Below are 21,398 nucleotides of genomic sequence, written 5' to 3'. Positions count from 1 at the left end.
TGCATTTAAAGCAATAAAAACTGAAAATGAGTGTCACGCCTAAACCAAAGGACTTATGCACACATTTCAACATGTACTTAGTTCAGGTTGACCTCCTGAAGCCTAAATCACCATTAATTTGACTACACAACTTATTCCTATGAAGGTACATTCAAAGTCACAAAACGTGCTCAACTAGGCCTGAAAGTGCATTTAAAGCAATAAAAACTCAAAATGAGTGTCACGCCTAAACCAAAGGACTTATGCACACATTTCAACATGTATTTAGTTCAGGTTGACCTCCTGAAGCCTAAATCACCATTAATTTGACTACACAACTTATTCCTATGAAGATACATTCAAAGTAAAAAAACGGGCTCAACTCGGACTGAAAGTGCATTTAAAGCAATAAAAACTGAAAATGAGTGTCACGCCTAAACCAAAGGACTTATGCACACATTTCAACATGTACTTAGTTCAGGTTGACCTCCTGAAGCCTAAATCACCATTAATTTGACTACACAACTTATTCCTATGAAGGTACATTCAAAGTCACAAAACGTGCTCAACTAGGCCTGAAAGTGCATTTAAAGCAATAAAAACTCAAAATGAGTGTCACGCCTAAACCAAAGGACTTATGCACACATTTCAACATGTATTTAGTTCAGGTTGACCTCCTGAAGCCTAAATCACCATTAATTTGACTACACAACTTATTCCTATGAAGATACATTCAAAGTAAAAAAACGGGCTCAACTCGGACTGAAAGTGCATTTAAAGCAATAAAAACTGAAAATGAGTGTCACGCCTAAACCAAAGGACTTATGCACACATTTCAACATGTATTTAGTTCAGGTTGACCTCCTGAAGCCTAAATGAGCATTAATTTGACTACACAAATCATTCCTATGAAGGAACATTCAAAGTAAAAAAACGGGCTTAACTCGGACTGAAAGTGCATTTAAAGCAATAAAAACTGAAAATGAGTGTCACGCCTAAACCAAAGGACTTATGCACACATTTCAACATGTATTTAGTTCAGGTTGACCTCCTGAAGCCTAAATGAGCATTAATTTGACTACACAACTCATTCCTATGAAGGAACATTCAAAGTAAAAAAACGGGCTCAAATGGGACTGAAAGTGCATTTAAAGCAATAAAAACTGAAAATGAGTGTCACGCCTAAACCAAAGGACTTATGCACACATTTCAACATGTATTGAGTTCAGGTTGACCTCCTGAAGCCTAAATGAGCATTAATTTGACTACACAACTTATTCCTATGAAGATACATTCAAAGTACAAAAACGTGCTCTACTCGGCCTGAAAATGCATTTAAAGCAAGAAAAAATCAAAATGAGTGTCACACCTAAACCTACATTTAGAGTAAAAAAACGTGCTCTACTCGGCCTGAAAATGCATTTAAAGCAATAAAAACTCAAATTGAGTGTCACACCTAAACCAAAGGACTTATGCACACATTTCAACATGTATTTAGTTCAGGTTGACCTCCTGAAGCCTAAATGAGCATTAATTTGACTACACAAATCATTCCTATGAAGGAACATTCAAAGTAAAAAAACGGGCTTAACTCGGACTGAAAGTGCATTTAAAGCAATAAAAACTGAAAATGAGTGTCACGCCTAAACCAAAGGACTTATGCACACATTTCAACATGTATTTAGTTCAGGTTGACCTCCTGAAGCCTAAATGTGCATTAATTTGACTACACAACTCATTCCTATGAAGGAACATTCAAAGTAAAAAAACGGGCTCAACTGGGACTGAAAGTGCATTTAAAGCAATAAAAACTGAAAATGAGTGTCACGCCTAAACCAAAGGACTTATGCACACATTTCAACATGTATTGAGTTCAGGTTGACCTCCTGAAGCCTAAATGAGCATTAATTTGACTACACAACTTATTCCTATGAAGATACATTCAAAGTAAAAAAACGGGCTCAACTCGGACTGAAAGTGCATTTAAAGCAATAAAAACTGAAAATGAGTGTCACGCCTAAACCAAAGGACTTATGCACACATTTCAACATGTATTTAGTTCAGGTTGACCTCCTGAAGCCTAAATGAGCATTAATTTGACTACACAACTCATTCCTATGAAGGAACATTCAAAGTCAAAAAACGGGCTCAACTCGGCCTGAAAGTGCATTTAAAGCAATAAAAACTGAAAATGAGTGTCACGCCTAAACCAAAGGACTTATGCACACATTTCAACATGTACTTAGTTCAGGTTGACCTCCTGAAGCCTAAATCACCATTAATTTGACTACACAACTTATTCCTATGAAGGTACATTCAAAGTCACAAAACGTGCTCAACTAGGCCTGAAAGTGCATTTAAAGCAATAAAAACTCAAAATGAGTGTCACGCCTAAACCAAAGGACTTATGCACACATTTCAACATGTATTTAGTTCAGGTTGACCTCCTGAAGCCTAAATCACCATTAATTTGACTACACAACTTATTCCTATGAAGATACATTCAAAGTAAAAAAACGGGCTCAACTCGGACTGAAAGTGCATTTAAAGCAATAAAAACTGAAAATGAGTGTCACGCCTAAACCAAAGGACTTATGCACACATTTCAACATGTATTTAGTTCAGGTTGACCTCCTGAAGCCTAAATGAGCATTAATTTGACTACACAAATCATTCCTATGAAGGAACATTCAAAGTAAAAAAACGGGCTTAACTCGGACTGAAAGTGCATTTAAAGCAATAAAAACTGAAAATGAGTGTCACGCCTAAACCAAAGGACTTATGCACACATTTCAACATGTATTTAGTTCAGGTTGACCTCCTGAAGCCTAAATGAGCATTAATTTGACTACACAACTCATTCCTATGAAGGAACATTCAAAGTAAAAAAACGGGCTCAACTGGGACTGAAAGTGCATTTAAAGCAATAAAAACTGAAAATGAGTGTCACGCCTAAACCAAAGGACTTATGCACACATTTCAACATGTATTGAGTTCAGGTTGACCTCCTGAAGCCTAAATGAGCATTAATTTGACTACACAACTTATTCCTATGAAGATACATTCAAAGTAAAAAAACGGGCTCAACTCGGACTGAAAGTGCATTTAAAGCAATAAAAACTGAAAATGAGTGTCACGCCTAAACCAAAGGACTTATGCACACATTTCAACATGTATTTAGTTCAGGTTGACCTCCTGAAGCCTAAATGAGCATTAATTTGACTACACAACTCATTCCTATGAAGGAACATTCAAAGTAAAAAAACGGGCTCAACTCGGACTGAAAGTGCATTTAAAGCAATAAAAACTGAAAATGAGTGTCACGCCTAAACCAAAGGACTTATGCACACATTTCAACATGTATTTAGTTCAGGTTGACCTCCTGAAGCCTAAATGAGCATTAATTTGACTACACAACTCATTCCTATGAAGGTACATTCAAAGTCACAAAACGTGCTCAACTAGGCCTGAAAGTGCATTTAAAGCAATAAAAACTCAAAATGAGTGTCACGCCTAAACCAAAGGACTTATGCACACATTTCAACATGTATTTAGTTCAGGTTGACCTCCTGAAGCCTAAATCACCATTAATTTGACTACACAACTTATTCCTATGAAGATACATTCAAAGTAAAAAAACGGGCTCAACTCGGACTGAAAGTGCATTTAAAGCAATAAAAACTGAAAATGAGTGTCATGCCTAAACCAAAGGACTTATGCACACATTTCAACATGTATTTAGTTCAGGTTGACGTCCTGAAGCCTAAATGAGCATTCATTTGACTACACAACTTATTCCTATGAAGGTACATTCAAAGTCACAAAACGTGCTCAACTAGGCCTGAAAGTGCATTTAAAGCAATAAAAACTCAAAATGAGTGTCACGCCTAAACCAAAGGACTTAAGCACACATTTCAACATGTATTTAGTTCAGGTTGACCTCCTGAAGCCTAAATCACCATTAATTTGACTACACAACTTATTCCTATGAAGGTACATTCAAAGTCACAAAACGTGCTCAACTAGGCCTGAAAGTGCATTTAAAGCAATAAAAACTGAAAATGAGTGTCACGCCTAAACCAAAGGACTTATGCACACATTTCAACATGTATTTAGTTCAGGTTGACCTCCTGAAGCCTAAATGAGCATTAATTTGATCACACAACTCATTCCTATGAAGATACATTCAAACTCAGAAAGGTGCTCTACTCGGCCTGAAAATGCATTTAAAGCAATAAAAACTCAAAATGAGTGTCACGCCTAAACCAAAGGACTTATGCACACATTTCAACATGTATTTAGTTCAGGTTGACATTCTGAAGCCTAAATGAGCATTAATTTGACTACACAACTTATTCCTATGAAGATACATTCAAAGTAAAAAAACGGGCTCAACTCGGACTGAAAGTGCATTTAAAGCAATAAAAACTGAAAATGAGTGTCACGCCTAAACCAAAGGACTTATGCACACATTTCAACGTGTATTTAGTTCAGGTTGACCTCCAGAAGCCTAAATGAGCATTAATTTGACTACACAACTCGTTCCTATGAAGGTACATTCAAAGTCACAAAACGTGCTCAACTAGGCCTGAAAGTGCATTTAAAGCAATAAAAACTCAAAATGAGTGTCACACCTAAACCAAAGGACTTATGCACACATTTCAACATGTATTTAGTTCAGGTTGACCTCCTGAAGCCTAAATCACCATTAATTTGACTACACAACTTATTCCTATGAAGATACATTCAAAGTAAAAAAACGGGCTCAACTCGGACTGAAAGTGCATTTAAAGCAATAAAAACTGAAAATGAGTGTCACGCCTAAACCAAAGGACTTATGCATACATTTCAACATGTATTTAGTTCAGGTTGACCTCCTGAAGCCTAAATGAGCATTAATTTGACTACACAAATCATTCCTATGAAGGAACATTCAAAGTAAAAAAACGGGCTCAACTCGGACTGAAAGTGCATTTAAAGCAATAAAAACTGAAAATGAGTGTCACGCCTAAACCAAAGGACTTATGCACACATTTCAACATGTATTTAGTTCAGGTTGACGTCCTGAAGCCTAAATGAGCATTCATTTGACTACACAACTTATTCCTATGAAGGTACATTCAAAGTCACAAAACGTGCTCAACTAGGCCTGAAAGTGCATTTAAAGCAATAAAAACTCAAAATGAGTGTCACGCCTAAACCAAAGGACTTAAGCACACATTTCAACATGTATTTAGTTCAGGTTGACCTCCTGAAGCCTAAATCACCATTAATTTGACTACACAACTTATTCCTATGAAGGTACATTCAAAGTCACAAAACGTGCTCAACTAGGCCTGAAAGTGCATTTAAAGCAATAAAAACTGAAAATGAGTGTCACGCCTAAACCAAAGGACTTATGCACACATTTCAACATGTATTTAGTTCAGGTTGACCTCCTGAAGCCTAAATGAGCATTAATTTGATCACACAACTCATTCCTATGAAGATACATTCAAACTCAGAAAGGTGCTCTACTCGGCCTGAAAATGCATTTAAAGCAATAAAAACTCAAAATGAGTGTCACGCCTAAACCAAAGGACTTATGCACACATTTCAACATGTATTTAGTTCAGGTTGACATTCTGAAGCCTAAATGAGCATTAATTTGACTACACAACTTATTCCTATGAAGATACATTCAAAGTAAAAAAACGGGCTCAACTCGGACTGAAAGTGCATTTAAAGCAATAAAAACTGAAAATGAGTGTCACGCCTAAACCAAAGGACTTATGCACACATTTCAAAGTGTATTTAGTTCAGGTTGACCTCCAGAAGCCTAAATGAGCATTAATTTGACTACACAACTCGTTCCTATGAAGGTACATTCAAAGTCACAAAACGTGCTCAACTAGGCCTGAAAGTGCATTTAAAGGAATAAAAACTCAAAATGAGTGTCACACCTAAACCAAAGGACTTATGCACACATTTCAACATGTATTTAGTTCAGGTTGACCTCCTGAAGCCTAAATCACCATTAATTTGACTACACAACTTATTCCTATGAAGATACATTCAAAGTAAAAAAACGGGCTCAACTCGGACTGAAAGTGCATTTAAAGCAATAAAAACTGAAAATGAGTGTCACGCCTAAACCAAAGGACTTATGCATACATTTCAACATGTATTTAGTTCAGGTTGACCTCCTGAAGCCTAAATGAGCATTAATTTGACTACACAAATCATTCCTATGAAGGAACATTCAAAGTAAAAAAACGGGCTCAACTCGGACTGAAAGTGCATTTAAAGCAATAAAAACTGAAAATGAGTGTCACGCCTAAACCAAAGGACTTATGCACACATTTCAACATGTATTTAGTTCAGGTTGACCTCCTGAAGCCTAAATGAGCATTAATTTGACTACACAACTCATTCCTATGAAGGAACATTCAAAGTAAAAAAACGGGCTCAACTCGGACTGAAAGTGCATTTAAAGCAATAAAAACTGAAAATGAGTGTCACGCCTAAACCAAAGGACTTATGCACACATTTCAACATGTATTTAGTTCAGGTTGACCTCCTGAAGCCTAAATGAGCATTAATTTGACTACACAACTCATTCCTATGAAGGAACATTCAAAGTAAAAAAACGGGCTCAACTCGGACTGAAAGTGCATTTAAAGCAATAAAAACTGAAAATGAGTGTCACGCCTAAACCAAAGGACTTATGCACACATTTCAACATGTATTTAGTTCAGGTTGACCTCCTGAAGCCTAAATGAGCATTAATTTGACTACACAACTCATTCCTATGAAGGTACATTCAAAGTCACAAAACGTGCTCAACTAGGCCTGAAAGTGCATTTAAAGCAATAAAAACTGAAAATGAGTGTCACGCCTAAACCAAAGGACTTATGCACACATTTCAACATGTATTTAGTTCAGGTTGACCTCCTGAAGCCTAAATGAGCATTAATTTGACTACACAACTTATTCCTATGAAGATACATTCAAAGTAAAAAAACGGGCTCAACTCGGACTGAAAGTGCATTTAAAGCAATAAAAACTGAAAATGAGTGTCACGCCTAAACCAAAGGACTTATGCACACATTTCAACATGTATTTAGTTCAGGTTGACCTCCTGAAGCCTAAATGAACATTAATTTGACTACACAACTCATTCCTATGAAGGTACATTCAAAGTCACAAAACGTGCTCAACTAGGCTTGAAAGTGCATTTAAAGCAATAAAAACTCAAAATGAGTGTCACGCCTAAACCAAAGGACTTATGCACACATTTCAACATGTATTTAGTTCAGGTTGACCTCCTGAAGCCTAAATCACCATTAATTTGACTACACAACTTATTCCTATGAAGATACATTCAAAGTAAAAAAACGGGCTCAACTCGGACTGAAAGTGCATTTAAAGCAATAAAAACTGAAAATGAGTGTCACGCCTAAACCAAAGGACTTATGCACACATTTCAACATGTATTTAGTTCAGGTTGACGTCCTGAAGCCTAAATGAGCATTAATTTGACTACACAACTTATTCCTATGAAGATACATTCAAAGTAAAAAAACGTGCTCAACTAGGCCTGAAAGTGCATTTAAAGCAATAAAAACTGAAAATGAGTGTCACGCCTAAACCAAAGGACTTATGCACACATTTCAACATGTATTTAGTTCAGGTTGACCTCCTGAAGCCTAAATGAGCATTAATTTGACTACACAAATCATTCCTATGAAGGAACATTCAAAGTAAAAAAACGGGCTCAACTCGGACTGAAAGTGCATTTAAAGCAATAAAAACTGAAAATGAGTGTCACGCCTAAACCAAAGGACTTATGCACACATTTCAACATGTATTTAGTTCAGGTTGACCTCCTGAAGCCTAAATGAGCATTAATTTGACTACACAACTCATTCCTATGAAGGAACATTCAAAGTAAAAAAACGGGCTCAACTCGGACTGAAAGTGCATTTAAAGCAATAAAAACTGAAAATGAGTGTCACGCCTAAACCAAAGGACTTATGCACACATTTCAACATGTATTTAGTTCAGGTTGACCTCCTGAAGCCTAAATGAGCATTAATTTGACTACACAACTCATTCCTATGAAGGAACATTCAAAGTAAAAAAACGGGCTCAACTCGGACTGAAAGTGCATTTAAAGCAATAAAAACTGAAAATGAGTGTCACGCCTAAACCAAAGGACTTATGCACACATTTCAACATGTATTTAGTTCAGGTTGACCTCCTGAAGCCTAAATGAGCATTAATTTGACTACACAACTCATTCCTATGAAGGTACATTCAAAGTCACAAAACGTGCTCAACTAGGCCTGAAAGTGCATTTAAAGCAATAAAAACTGAAAATGAGTGTCACGCCTAAACCAAAGGACTTATGCACACATTTCAACATGTATTTAGTTCAGGTTGACCTCCTGAAGCCTAAATGAGCATTAATTTGACTACACAACTTATTCCTATGAAGATACATTCAAAGTAAAAAAACGGGCTCAACTCGGACTGAAAGTGCATTTAAAGCAATAAAAACTGAAAATGAGTGTCACGCCTAAACCAAAGGACTTATGCACACATTTCAACATGTATTTAGTTCAGGTTGACCTCCTGAAGCCTAAATGAACATTAATTTGACTACACAACTCATTCCTATGAAGGTACATTCAAAGTCACAAAACGTGCTCAACTAGGCTTGAAAGTGCATTTAAACAATAAAAACTCAAAATGAGTGTCACGCCTAAACCAAAGGACTTATGCACACATTTCAACATGTATTTAGTTCAGGTTGACCTCCTGAAGCCTAAATCACCATTAATTTGACTACACAACTTATTCCTATGAAGATACATTCAAAGTAAAAAAACGGGCTCAACTCGGACTGAAAGTGCATTTAAAGCAATAAAAACTGAAAATGAGTGTCACGCCTAAACCAAAGGACTTATGCACACATTTCAACATGTATTTAGTTCAGGTTGACGTCCTGAAGCCTAAATGAGCATTAATTTGACTACACAACTTATTCCTATGAAGATACATTCAAAGTAAAAAAACGTGCTCAACTAGGCCTGAAAGTGCATTTAAAGCAATAAAAACTGAAAATGAGTGTCACGCCTAAACCAAAGGACTTATGCACACATTTCAACATGTATTTAGTTCAGGTTGACCTCCTGAAGCCTAAATGAGCATTAATTTGACTACACAAATCATTCCTATGAAGGAACATTCAAAGTAAAAAAACGGGCTCAACTCGGACTGAAAGTGCATTTAAAGCAATAAAAACTGAAAATGAGTGTCACGCCTAAACCAAAGGACTTATGCACACATTTCAACATGTATTTAGTTCAGGTTGACGTCCTGAAGCCTAAATGAGCATTAATTTGACTACACAACTTATTCCTATGAAGATACATTCAAAGTAAAAAAACGTGCTCTACTCGGACTGAAAGTGCATTTAAAGCAATAAAAACTGAAAATGAGTGTCACGCCTAAACCAAAGGACTTATGCACACATTTCAACATGTATTTAGTTCAGGTTGACCTCCTGAAGCCTAAATGAGCATTAATTTGACTACACAAATCATTCCTATGAAGGAACATTCAAAGTAAAAAAACGGGCTCAACTCGGACTGAAAGTGCATTTAAAGCAATAAAAACTGAAAATGAGTGTCACGCCTAAACCAAAGGACTTATGCACACATTTCAACATGTATTTAGTTCAGGTTGACCTCCTGAAGCCTAAATGAGCATTAATTTGATCACACAACTCATTCCTATGAAGATACATTCAAACTCAGAAAGGTGCTCTACTCGGCCTGAAAATGCATTTAAAGCAATAAAAACTCAAAATGAGTGTCACGCCTAAACCAAAGGACTTATGCACACATTTCAACATGTATTTAGTTCAGGTTGTCATTCTGAAGCCTAAATGAGCATTAATTTGACTACACAACTTATTCCTATGAAGATACATTCAAAGTAAAAAAACGGGCTCAACTCGGACTGAAAGTGCATTTAAAGCAATAAAAACTGAAAATGAGTGTCACGCCTAAACCAAAGGACTTATGCACACATTTCAACATGTATTTAGTTCAGGTTGACCTCCTGAAGCCTAAATGAGCATTAATTTGACTACACAACTCATTCCTATGAAGGAACATTCAAAGTAAAAAAACGGGCTCAACTCGGACTGAAAGTGCATTTAAAGCAATAAAAACTGAAAATGAGTGTCACGCCTAAACCAAAGGACTTATGCACACATTTCAACATGTATTTAGTTCAGGTTGACCTCCTGAAGCCTAAATGAGCATTAATTTGACTACACAACTCATTCCTATGAAGGAACATTCAAAGTAAAAAAACGGGCTCAACTCGGACTGAAAGTGCATTTAAAGCAATAAAAACTGAAAATGAGTGTCACGCCTAAACCAAAGGACTTATGCACACATTTCAACATGTATTTAGTTCAGGTTGACCTCCTGAAGCCTAAATGAGCATTAATTTGACTACACAACTCATTCCTATGAAGGTACATTCAAAGTCACAAAACGTGCTCAACTAGGCCTGAAAGTGCATTTAAAGCAATAAAAACTGAAAATGAGTGTCACGCCTAAACCAAAGGACTTATGCACACATTTCAACATGTATTTAGTTCAGGTTGACCTCCTGAAGCCTAAATGAGCATTAATTTGACTACACAACTTATTCCTATGAAGATACATTCAAAGTAAAAAAACGGGCTCAACTCGGACTGAAAGTGCATTTAAAGCAATAAAAACTGAAAATGAGTGTCACGCCTAAACCAAAGGACTTATGCACACATTTCAACATGTATTTAGTTCAGGTTGACCTCCTGAAGCCTAAATGAGCATTAATTTGACTACACAACTCATTCCTATGAAGGAACATTCAAAGTAAAAAAACGGGCTCAACTCGGACTGAAAGTGCATTTAAAGCAATAAAAACTGAAAATGAGTGTCACGCCTAAACCAAAGGACTTATGCACACATTTCAACATGTATTTAGTTCAGGTTGACCTCCTGAAGCCTAAATGAGCATTAATTTGACTACACAACTCATTCCTATGAAGGAACATTCAAAGTAAAAAAACGGGCTCAACTCGGACTGAAAGTGCATTTAAAGCAATAAAAACTGAAAATGAGTGTCACGCCTAAACCAAAGGACTTATGCACACATTTCAACATGTATTTAGTTCAGGTTGACCTCCTGAAGCCTAAATGAGCATTAATTTGACTACACAACTCATTCCTATGAAGGTACATTCAAAGTCACAAAACGTGCTCAACTAGGCCTGAAAGTGCATTTAAAGCAATAAAAACTGAAAATGAGTGTCACGCCTAAACCAAAGGACTTATGCACACATTTCAACATGTATTTAGTTCAGGTTGACCTCCTGAAGCATAAATGAGCATTAATTTGACTACACAACTTATTCCTATGAAGATACATTCAAAGTAAAAAAACGGGCTCAACTCGGACTGAAAGTGCATTTAAAGCAATAAAAACTGAAAATGAGTGTCACGCCTAAACCAAAGGACTTATGCACACATTTCAACATGTATTTAGTTCAGGTTGACCTCCTGAAGCCTAAATGAACATTAATTTGACTACACAACTCATTCCTATGAAGGTACATTCAAAGTCACAAAACGTGCTCAACTAGGCTTGAAAGTGCATTTAAACAATAAAAACTCAAAATGAGTGTCACGCCTAAACCAAAGGACTTATGCACACATTTCAACATGTATTTAGTTCAGGTTGACCTCCTGAAGCCTAAATCACCATTAATTTGACTACACAACTTATTCCTATGAAGATACATTCAAAGTAAAAAAACGGGCTAAACTCGGACTGAAAGTGCATTTAAAGCAATAAAAACTGAAAATGAGTGTCACGCCTAAACCAAAGGACTTATGCACACATTTCAACATGTATTTAGTTCAGGTTGACGTCCTGAAGCCTAAATGAGCATTAATTTGACTACACAACTTATTCCTATGAAGATACATTCAAAGTAAAAAAACGTGCTCAACTAGGCCTGAAAGTGCATTTAAAGCAATAAAAACTGAAAATGAGTGTCACGCCTAAACCAAAGGACTTATGCACACATTTCAACATGTATTTAGTTCAGGTTGACCTCCTGAAGCCTAAATGAGCATTACTTTGACTACACAAATCATTCCTATGAAGGAACATTCAAAGTAAAAAAACGGGCTCAACTCGGACTGAAAGTGCATTTAAAGCAATAAAAACTGAAAATGAGTGTCACGCCTAAACCAAAGGACTTATGCACACATTTCAACATGTATTTAGTTCAGGTTGACGTCCTGAAGCCTAAATGAGCATTAATTTGACTACACAACTTATTCCTATGAAGATACATTCAAAGTAAAAAAACGTGCTCTACTCGGACTGAAAGTGCATTTAAAGCAATAAAAACTGAAAATGAGTGTCACGCCTAAACCAAAGGACTTATGCACACATTTCAACATGTATTTAGTTCAGGTTGACCTCCTGAAGCCTAAATGAGCATTAATTTGACTACACAAATCATTCCTATGAAGGAACATTCAAAGTAAAAAAACGGGCTCAACTCGGACTGAAAGTGCATTTAAAGCAATAAAAACTGAAAATGAGTGTCACGCCTAAACCAAAGGACTTATGCACACATTTCAACATGTATTTAGTTCAGGTTGACCTCCTGAAGCCTAAATGAGCATTAATTTGACTACACAACTCATTCCTATGAAGGAACATTCAAAGTAAAAAAACGGGCTCAACTCGGACTGAAAGTGCATTTAAAGCAATAAAAACTGAAAATGAGTGTCACGCCTAAACCAAAGGACTTATGCACACATTTCAACATGTATTTAGTTCAGGTTGACCTCCTGAAGCCTAAATGAGCATTAATTTGATCACACAACTCATTCCTATGAAGATACATTCAAACTCAGAAACGTGCTCTACTCGGCCTGAAAATGCATTTCAAGCAATAAAAACTCAAAATGAGTGTCACGCCTAAACCAAAGGACTTATGCACACATTTCAACATGTATTTAGTTCAGGTTGACATTCTGAAGCCTAAATGAGCATTAATTTGACTACACAACTTATTCCTATGAAGATACATTCAAAGTAAAAAAACGGGCTCAACTCGGACTGAAAGTGCATTTAAAGCAATAAAAACTGAAAATGAGTGTCACGGCTAAACCAAAGGACTTATGCAGACATTTCAACATGTATTTAGTTCAGGTTGACGTCCTGAAGCCTAAATGAGCATTAATTTGACTACACAACTCATTCCTATGAAGGTACATTCAAAGTCACAAAACGTGCTCAACTAGGCCTGAAAGTGCATTTAAAGCAATAAAAACTCAAAATGAGTGTCACGCCTAAACCAAAGGACTTATGCACACATTTCAACATGTATTTAGTTCAGGTTGACCTCCTGAAGCCTAAATCACCATTAATTTGACTGCACAACTTATTCCTATGAAGATACATTCAAAGTAAAAAAACGGGCTCAACTCGGACTGAAAGTGCATTTAAAGCAATAAAAACTGAAAATGAGTGTCACGCCTAAACCAAAGGACTTATGCACACATTTCAACATGTATTTAGTTCAGGTTGACCTCCTGAAGCCTAAATGAGCATTAATTTGACTACACAAATCATTCCTATGAAGGAACATTCAAAGTAAAAAAACGGGCTTAACTCGGACTGAAAGTGCATTTAAAGCAATAAAAACTGAAAATGAGTGTCACGCCTAAACCAAAGGACTTATGCACACATTTCAACATGTATTTAGTTCAGGTTGACCTCCTGAAGCCTAAATGAGCATTAATTTGACTACACAACTCATTCCTATGAAGGAACATTCAAAGTAAAAAAACGGGCTCAAATGGGACTGAAAGTGCATTTAAAGCAATAAAAACTGAAAATGAGTGTCACGCCTAAACCAAAGGACTTATGCACACATTTCAACATGTATTGAGTTCAGGTTGACCTCCTGAAGCCTAAATGAGCATTAATTTGACTACACAACTTATTCCTATGAAGATACATTCAAAGTACAAAAACGTGCTCTACTCGGCCTGAAAATGCATTTAAAGCAAGAAAAAATCAAAATGAGTGTCACACCTAAACCTACATTTAAAGTAAAAAAACGTGCTCTACTCGGCCTGAAAATGCATTTAAAGCAATAAAAACTCAAATTGAGTGTCACACCTAAACCAAAGGACTTATGCACACATTTCAACATGTATTTAGTTCAGGTTGACCTCCTGAAGCCTAAATGAGCATTAATTTGACTACACAAATCATTCCTATGAAGGAACATTCAAAGTAAAAAAACGGGCTTAACTCGGACTGAAAGTGCATTTAAAGCAATAAAAACTGAAAATGAGTGTCACGCCTAAACCAAAGGACTTATGAACACATTTCAACATGTATTTAGTTCAGGTTGACCTCCTGAAGCCTAAATGTGCATTAATTTGACTACACAACTCATTCCTATGAAGGAACATTCAAAGTAAAAAAACGGGCTCAACTGGGACTGAAAGTGCATTTAAAGCAATAAAAACTGAAAATGAGTGTCACGCCTAAACCAAAGGACTTATGCACACATTTCAACATGTATTGAGTTCAGGTTGACCTCCTGAAGCCTAAATGAGCATTAATTTGACTACACAACTTATTCCTATGAAGATACATTCAAAGTAAAAAAACGGGCTCAACTCGGACTGAAAGTGCATTTAAAGCAATAAAAACTGAAAATGAGTGTCACGCCTAAACCAAAGGACTTATGCACACATTTCAACATGTATTTAGTTCAGGTTGACCTCCTGAAGCCTAAATGAGCATTAATTTGACTACACAACTCATTCCTATGAAGGAACATTCAAAGTCAAAAAACGGGCTCAACTCGGCCTGAAAGTGCATTTAAAGCAATAAAAACTGAAAATGAGTGTCACGCCTAAACCAAAGGACTTATGCACACATTTCAACATGTACTTAGTTCAGGTTGACCTCCTGAAGCCTAAATCACCATTAATTTGACTACACAACTTATTCCTATGAAGGTACATTCAAAGTCACAAAACGTGCTCAACTAGGCCTGAAAGTGCATTTAAAGCAATAAAAACTCAAAATGAGTGTCACGCCTAAACCAAAGGACTTATGCACACATTTCAACATGTATTTAGTTCAGGTTGACCTCCTGAAGCCTAAATCACCATTAATTTGACTACACAACTTATTCCTATGAAGATACATTCAAAGTAAAAAAACGGGCTCAACTCGGACTGAAAGTGCATTTAAAGCAATAAAAACTGAAAATGAGTGTCACGCCTAAACCAAAGGACTTATGCACACATTTCAACATGTATTTAGTTCAGGTTGACCTCCTGAAGCCTAAATGAGCATTAATTTGACTACACAACTCATTCCTATGAAGGAACATTCAAAGTAAAAAAACGGGCTCAACTGGGACTGAAAGTGCATTTAAAGCAATAAAAACTGAAAATGAGTGTCACGCCTAAACCAAAGGACTTATGCACACATTTCAACATGTATTGAGTTCAGGTTGACCTCCTGAAGCCTAAATGAGCATTAATTTGACTACACAACTTATTCCTATGAAGATACATTCAGAGTAAAAAAACGGGCTCAACTCGGACTGAAAGTGCATTTAAAGCAATAAAAACTGAAAATGAGTGTCACGCCTAAACCAAAGGACTTATGCACACATTTCAACATGTATTTAGTTCAGGTTGACCTCCTGAAGCCTAAATGAGCATTAATTTGACTACACAACTCATTCCTATGAAGGAACATTCAAAGTAAAAAAACGGGCTCAACTCGGACTGAAAGTGCATTTAAAGCAATAAAAACTGAAAATGAGTGTCACGCCTAAACCAAAGGACTTATGCACACATTTCAACATGTATTTAGTTCAGGTTGACCTCCAGAAGCCTAAATGAGCATTAATTTGACTACACAACTCATTCCTATGAAGGTACATTCAAAGTCACAAAACGTGCTCAACTAGGCCTGAAAGTGCATTTAAAGCAATAAAAACTCAAAATGAGTGTCACGCCTAAACCAAAGGACTTATGCACACATTTCAACATGTATTTAGTTCAGGTTGACCTCCTGAAGCCTAAATCACCATTAATTTGACTACACAACTTATTCCTATGAAGATACATTCAAAGTAAAAAAACGGGCTCAACTCGGACTGAAAGTGCATTTAAAGCAATAAAAACTGAAAATGAGTGTCATGCCTAAACCAAAGGACTTATGCACACATTTCAACATGTATTTAATTCAGGTTGACGTCCTGAAGCCTAAATGAGCATTCATTTGACTACACAACTTATTCCTATGAAGGTACATTCAAAGTCACAAAACGTGCTCAACTAGGCCTGAAAGTGCATTTAAAGCAATAAAAACTCAAAATGAGTGTCACGCCTAAACCAAAGGACTTAAGCACACATTTCAACATGTATTTAGTTCAGGTTGACCTCCTGAAGCCTAAATCACCATTAATTTGACTACACAACTTATTCCTATGAAGGTACATTCAAAGTCACAAAACGTGCTCAACTAGGCCTGAAAGTGCATTTAAAGCAATAAAAACTGAAAATGAGTGTCACGCCTAAACCAAAGGACTTATGCACACATTTCAACATGTATTTAGTTCAGGTTGACCTCCTGAAGCCTAAATGATCATTAATTTGATCACACAACTCATTCCTATGAAGATACATTCAAACTCAGAAAGGTGCTCTACTCGGCCTGAAAATGCATTTAAAGCAATAAAAACTGAAAATGAGTGTCACGCCTAAACCAAAGGACTTATGCACACATTTCAACGTGTATTTAGTTCAGGTTGACCTCCAGAAGCCTAAATGAGCATTAATTTGACTACACAACTCGTTCCTATGAAGGTACATTCAAAGTCACAAAACGTGCTCAACTAGGCCTGAAAGTGCATTTAAAGCAATAAAAACTCAAAATGAGTGTCACACCTAAACCAAAGGACTTATGCACACATTTCAACATGTATTTAGTTCAGGTTGACCTCCTGAAGCCTAAATCACCATTAATTTGACTACACAACTTATTCCTATGAAGATACATTCAAAGTAAAAAAACGGGCTCAACTCGGACTGAAAGTGCATTTAAAGCAATAAAAACTGAAAATGAGTGTCACGCCTAAACCAAAGGACTTATGCATACATTTCAACATGTATTTAGTTCAGGTTGACCTCCTGAAGCCTAAATGAGCATTAATTTGACTACACAAATCATTCCTATGAAGGAACATTCAAAGTAAAAAAACGGGCTCAACTCGGACTGAAAGTGCATTTAAAGCAATAAAAACTGAAAATGAGTGTCACGCCTAAACCAAAGGACTTATGCACACATTTCAACATGTATTTAGTTCAGGTTGACCTCCTGAAGCCTAAATGAGCATTAATTTGACTACACAACTCATTCCTATGAAGGAACATTCAAAGTAAAAAAACGGGCTCAACTCGGACTGAAAGTGCATTTAAAGCAATAAAAACTGAAAATGAGTGTCACGCCTAAACCAAAGGACTTATGCACACATTTCAACATGTATTTAGTTCAGGTTGACCTCCTGAAGCCTAAATGAGCATTAATTTGACTACACAACTCATTCCTATGAAGGAACATTCAAAGTAAAAAAACGGGCTCAACTCGGACTGAAAGTGCATTTAAAGCAATAAAAACTGAAAATGAGTGTCACGCCTAAACCAAAGGACTTATGCACACATTTCAACATGTATTTAGTTCAGGTTGACCTCCTGAAGCCTAAATGAGCATTAATTTGACTACACAACTCATTCCTATGAAGGTACATTCAAAGTCACAAAACGTGCTCAACTAGGCCTGAAAGTGCATTTAAAGCAATAAAAACTGAAAATGAGTGTCACGCCTAAACCAAAGGACTTATGCACACATTTCAACATGTATTTAGTTCAGGTTGACCTCCTGAAGCCTAAATGAGCATTAATTTGACTACACAACTTATTCCTATGAAGATACATTCAAAGTAAAAAAACGGGCTCAACTCAGACTGAAAGTGCATTTAAAGCAATAAAAACTGAAAATGAGTGTCACGCCTAAACCAAAGGACTTATGCACACATTTCAACATGTATTTAGTTCAGGTTGACCTCCTGAAGCCTAAATGAACATTAATTTGACTACACAACTCATTCCTATGAAGGTACATTCAAAGTCACAAAACGTGCTCAACTAGGCTTGAAAGTGCATTTAAAGCAATAAAAACTCAAAATGAGTGTCACGCCTAAACCAAAGGACTTATGCACACATTTCAACATGTATTTAGTTCAGGTTGACCTCCTGAAGCCTAAATCACCATTAATTTGACTACACAACTTATTCCTATGAAGATACATTCAAAGTAAAAAAACGGGCTCAACTCGGACTGAAAGTGCATTTAAAGCAATAAAAACTGAAAATGAGTGTCACGCCTAAACCAAAGGACTTATGCACACATTTCAACATGTATTTAGTTCAGGTTGACGTCCTGAAGCCTAAATGAGCATTAATTTGACTACACAACTTATTCCTATGAAGATACATTCAAAGTAAAAAAACGTGCTCAACTAGGCCTGAAAGTGCATTTAAAGCAATAAAAACTGAAAATGAGTGTCACGCCTAAACCAAAGGACTTATGCACACATTACAACATGTATTTAGTTCAGGTTGACGTCCTGAAGCCTAAATGAGCATTAATTTGACTACACAACTTATTCCTATGAAGATACATTCAAAGTAAAAAAACGTGCTCAACTAGGCCTGAAAGTGCATTTAAAGCAATAAAAACTGAAAATGAGTGTCACGCCTAAACCAAAGGACTTATGCACACATTTCAACATGTATTTAGTTCAGGTTGACCTCCTGAAGCCTAAATGAGCATTAATTTGACTACACAACTCATTCCTATGAAGGAACATTCAAAGTAAAAAAACGGGCTCAACTCGGACTGAAAGTGCATTTAAAGCAATAAAAACTGAAAATGAGTGTCACGCCTAAACCAAAGGACTTATGCACACATTTCAACATGTATTTAGTTCAGGTTGACCTCCTGAAGCCTAAATGAGCATTAATTTGACTACACAACTCATTCCTATGAAGGTACATTCAAAGTCACAAAACGTGCTCAACTAGGCCTGAAAGTGCATTTAAAGCAATAAAAACTGAAAATGAGTGTCACGCCTAAACCAAAGGACTTATGCACACATTTCAACATGTATTTAGTTCAGGTTGACCTCCTGAAGCCTAAATGAGCATTAATTTGACTACACAACTTATTCCTATGAAGATACATTCAAAGTAAAAAAACGGGCTCAACTCGGACTGAAAGTGCATTTAAAGCAATAAAAACTGAAAATGAGTGTCACGCCTAAACCAAAGGACTTATGCACACATTTCAACATGTATTTAGTTCAGGTTGACCTCCTGAAGCCTAAATGAACATTAATTTGACTACACAACTCATTCCTATGAAGGTACATTCAAAGTCACAAAACGTGCTCAACTAGGCTTGAAAGTGCATTTAAAGCAATAAAAACTCAAAATGAGTGTCACGCCTAAACCAAAGGACTTATGCACACATTTCAACATGTATTTAGTTCAGGTTGACCTCCTGAAGCCTAAATCACCATTAATTTGACTACACAACTTATTCCTATGAAGATACATTCAAAGTAAAAAAACGGGCTCAACTCGGACTGAAAGTGCATTTAAAGCAATAAAAACTGAAAATGAGTGTCATGCCTAAACCAAAGGACTTATGCACACATTTCAACATGTATTTAATTCAGGTTGACGTCCTGAAGCCTAAATGAGCATTCATTTGACTACACAACTTATTCCTATGAAGGTACATTCAAAGTCACAAAACGTGCTCAACTAGGCCTGAAAGTGCATTTAAAGCAATAAAAACTCAAAATGAGTGTCACGCCTAAACCAAAGGACTTAAGCACACATTTCAACATGTATTTAGTTCAGGTTGACCTCCTGAAGCCTAAATCACCATTAATTTGACTACACAACTTATTCCTATGAAGGTACATTCAAAGTCACAAAACGTGCTCAACTAGGCCTGAAAGTGCATTTAAAGCAATAAAAACTGAAAATGAGTGTCACGCCTAAACCAAAGGACTTATGCACACATTTCAACATGTATTTAGTTCAGGTTGACCTCCTGAAGCCTAAATGATCATTAATTTGATCACACAACTCATTCCTATGAAGATACATTCAAACTCAGAAAGGTGCTCTACTCGGCCTGAAAATGCATTTAAAGCAATAAAAACTGAAAATGAGTGTCACGCCTAAACCAAAGGACTTATGCACACATTTCAACGTGTATTTAGTTCAGGTTGACCTCCAGAAGCCTAAATGAGCATTAATTTGACTACACAACTCGTTCCTATGAAGGTACATTCAAAGTCACAAAACGTGCTCAACTAGGCCTGAAAGTGCATTTAAAGCAATAAAAACTCAAAATGAGTGTCACACCTAAACCAAAGGACTTATGCACACATTTCAACATGTATTTAGTTCAGGTTGACCTCCTGAAGCCTAAATCACCATTAATTTGACTACACAACTTATTCCTATGAAGATACATTCAAAGTAAAAAAACGGGCTCAACTCGGACTGAAAGTGCATTTAAAGCAATAAAAACTGAAAATGAGTGTCACGCCTAAACCAAAGGACTTATGCATACATTTCAACATGTATTTAGTTCAGGTTGACCTCCTGAAGCCTAAATGAGCATTAATTTGACTACACAAATCATTCCTATGAAGGAACATTCAAAGTAAAAAAACGGGCTCAACTCGGACTGAAAGTGCATTTAAAGCAATAAAAACTGAAAATGAGTGTCACGCCTAAACCAAAGGACTTATGCACACATTTCAACATGTATTTAGTTCAGGTTGACCTCCTGAAGCCTAAATGAGCATTAATTTGACTACACAACTCATTCCTATGAAGGAACATTCAAAGTAAAAAAACGGGCTCAACTCGGACTGAAAGTGCATTTAAAGCAATAAAAACTGAAAATGAGTGTCACGCCTAAACCAAAGGACTTATGCACACATTTCAACATGTATTTAGTTCAGGTTGACCTCCTGAAGCCTAAATGAGCATTAATTTGACTACACAACTCATTCCTATGAAGGAACATTCAAAGTAAAAAAACGGGCTCAACTCGGACTGAAAGTGCATTTAAAGCAATAAAAACTGAAAATGAGTGTCACGCCTAAACCAAAGGACTTATGCACACATTTCAACATGTATTTAGTTCAGGTTGACCTCCTGAAG

The sequence above is a fragment of the Hippocampus zosterae genome, chromosome 1, assembly GCF_025434085.1.
Source record: "Hippocampus zosterae strain Florida chromosome 1, ASM2543408v3, whole genome shotgun sequence".
Classification (NCBI taxonomy): Eukaryota; Metazoa; Chordata; class Actinopteri; order Syngnathiformes; family Syngnathidae; genus Hippocampus; species Hippocampus zosterae.
The sequence above is the reverse complement of the archived record's forward strand: the minus strand, read 5'-3'. Positions refer to the sequence as shown.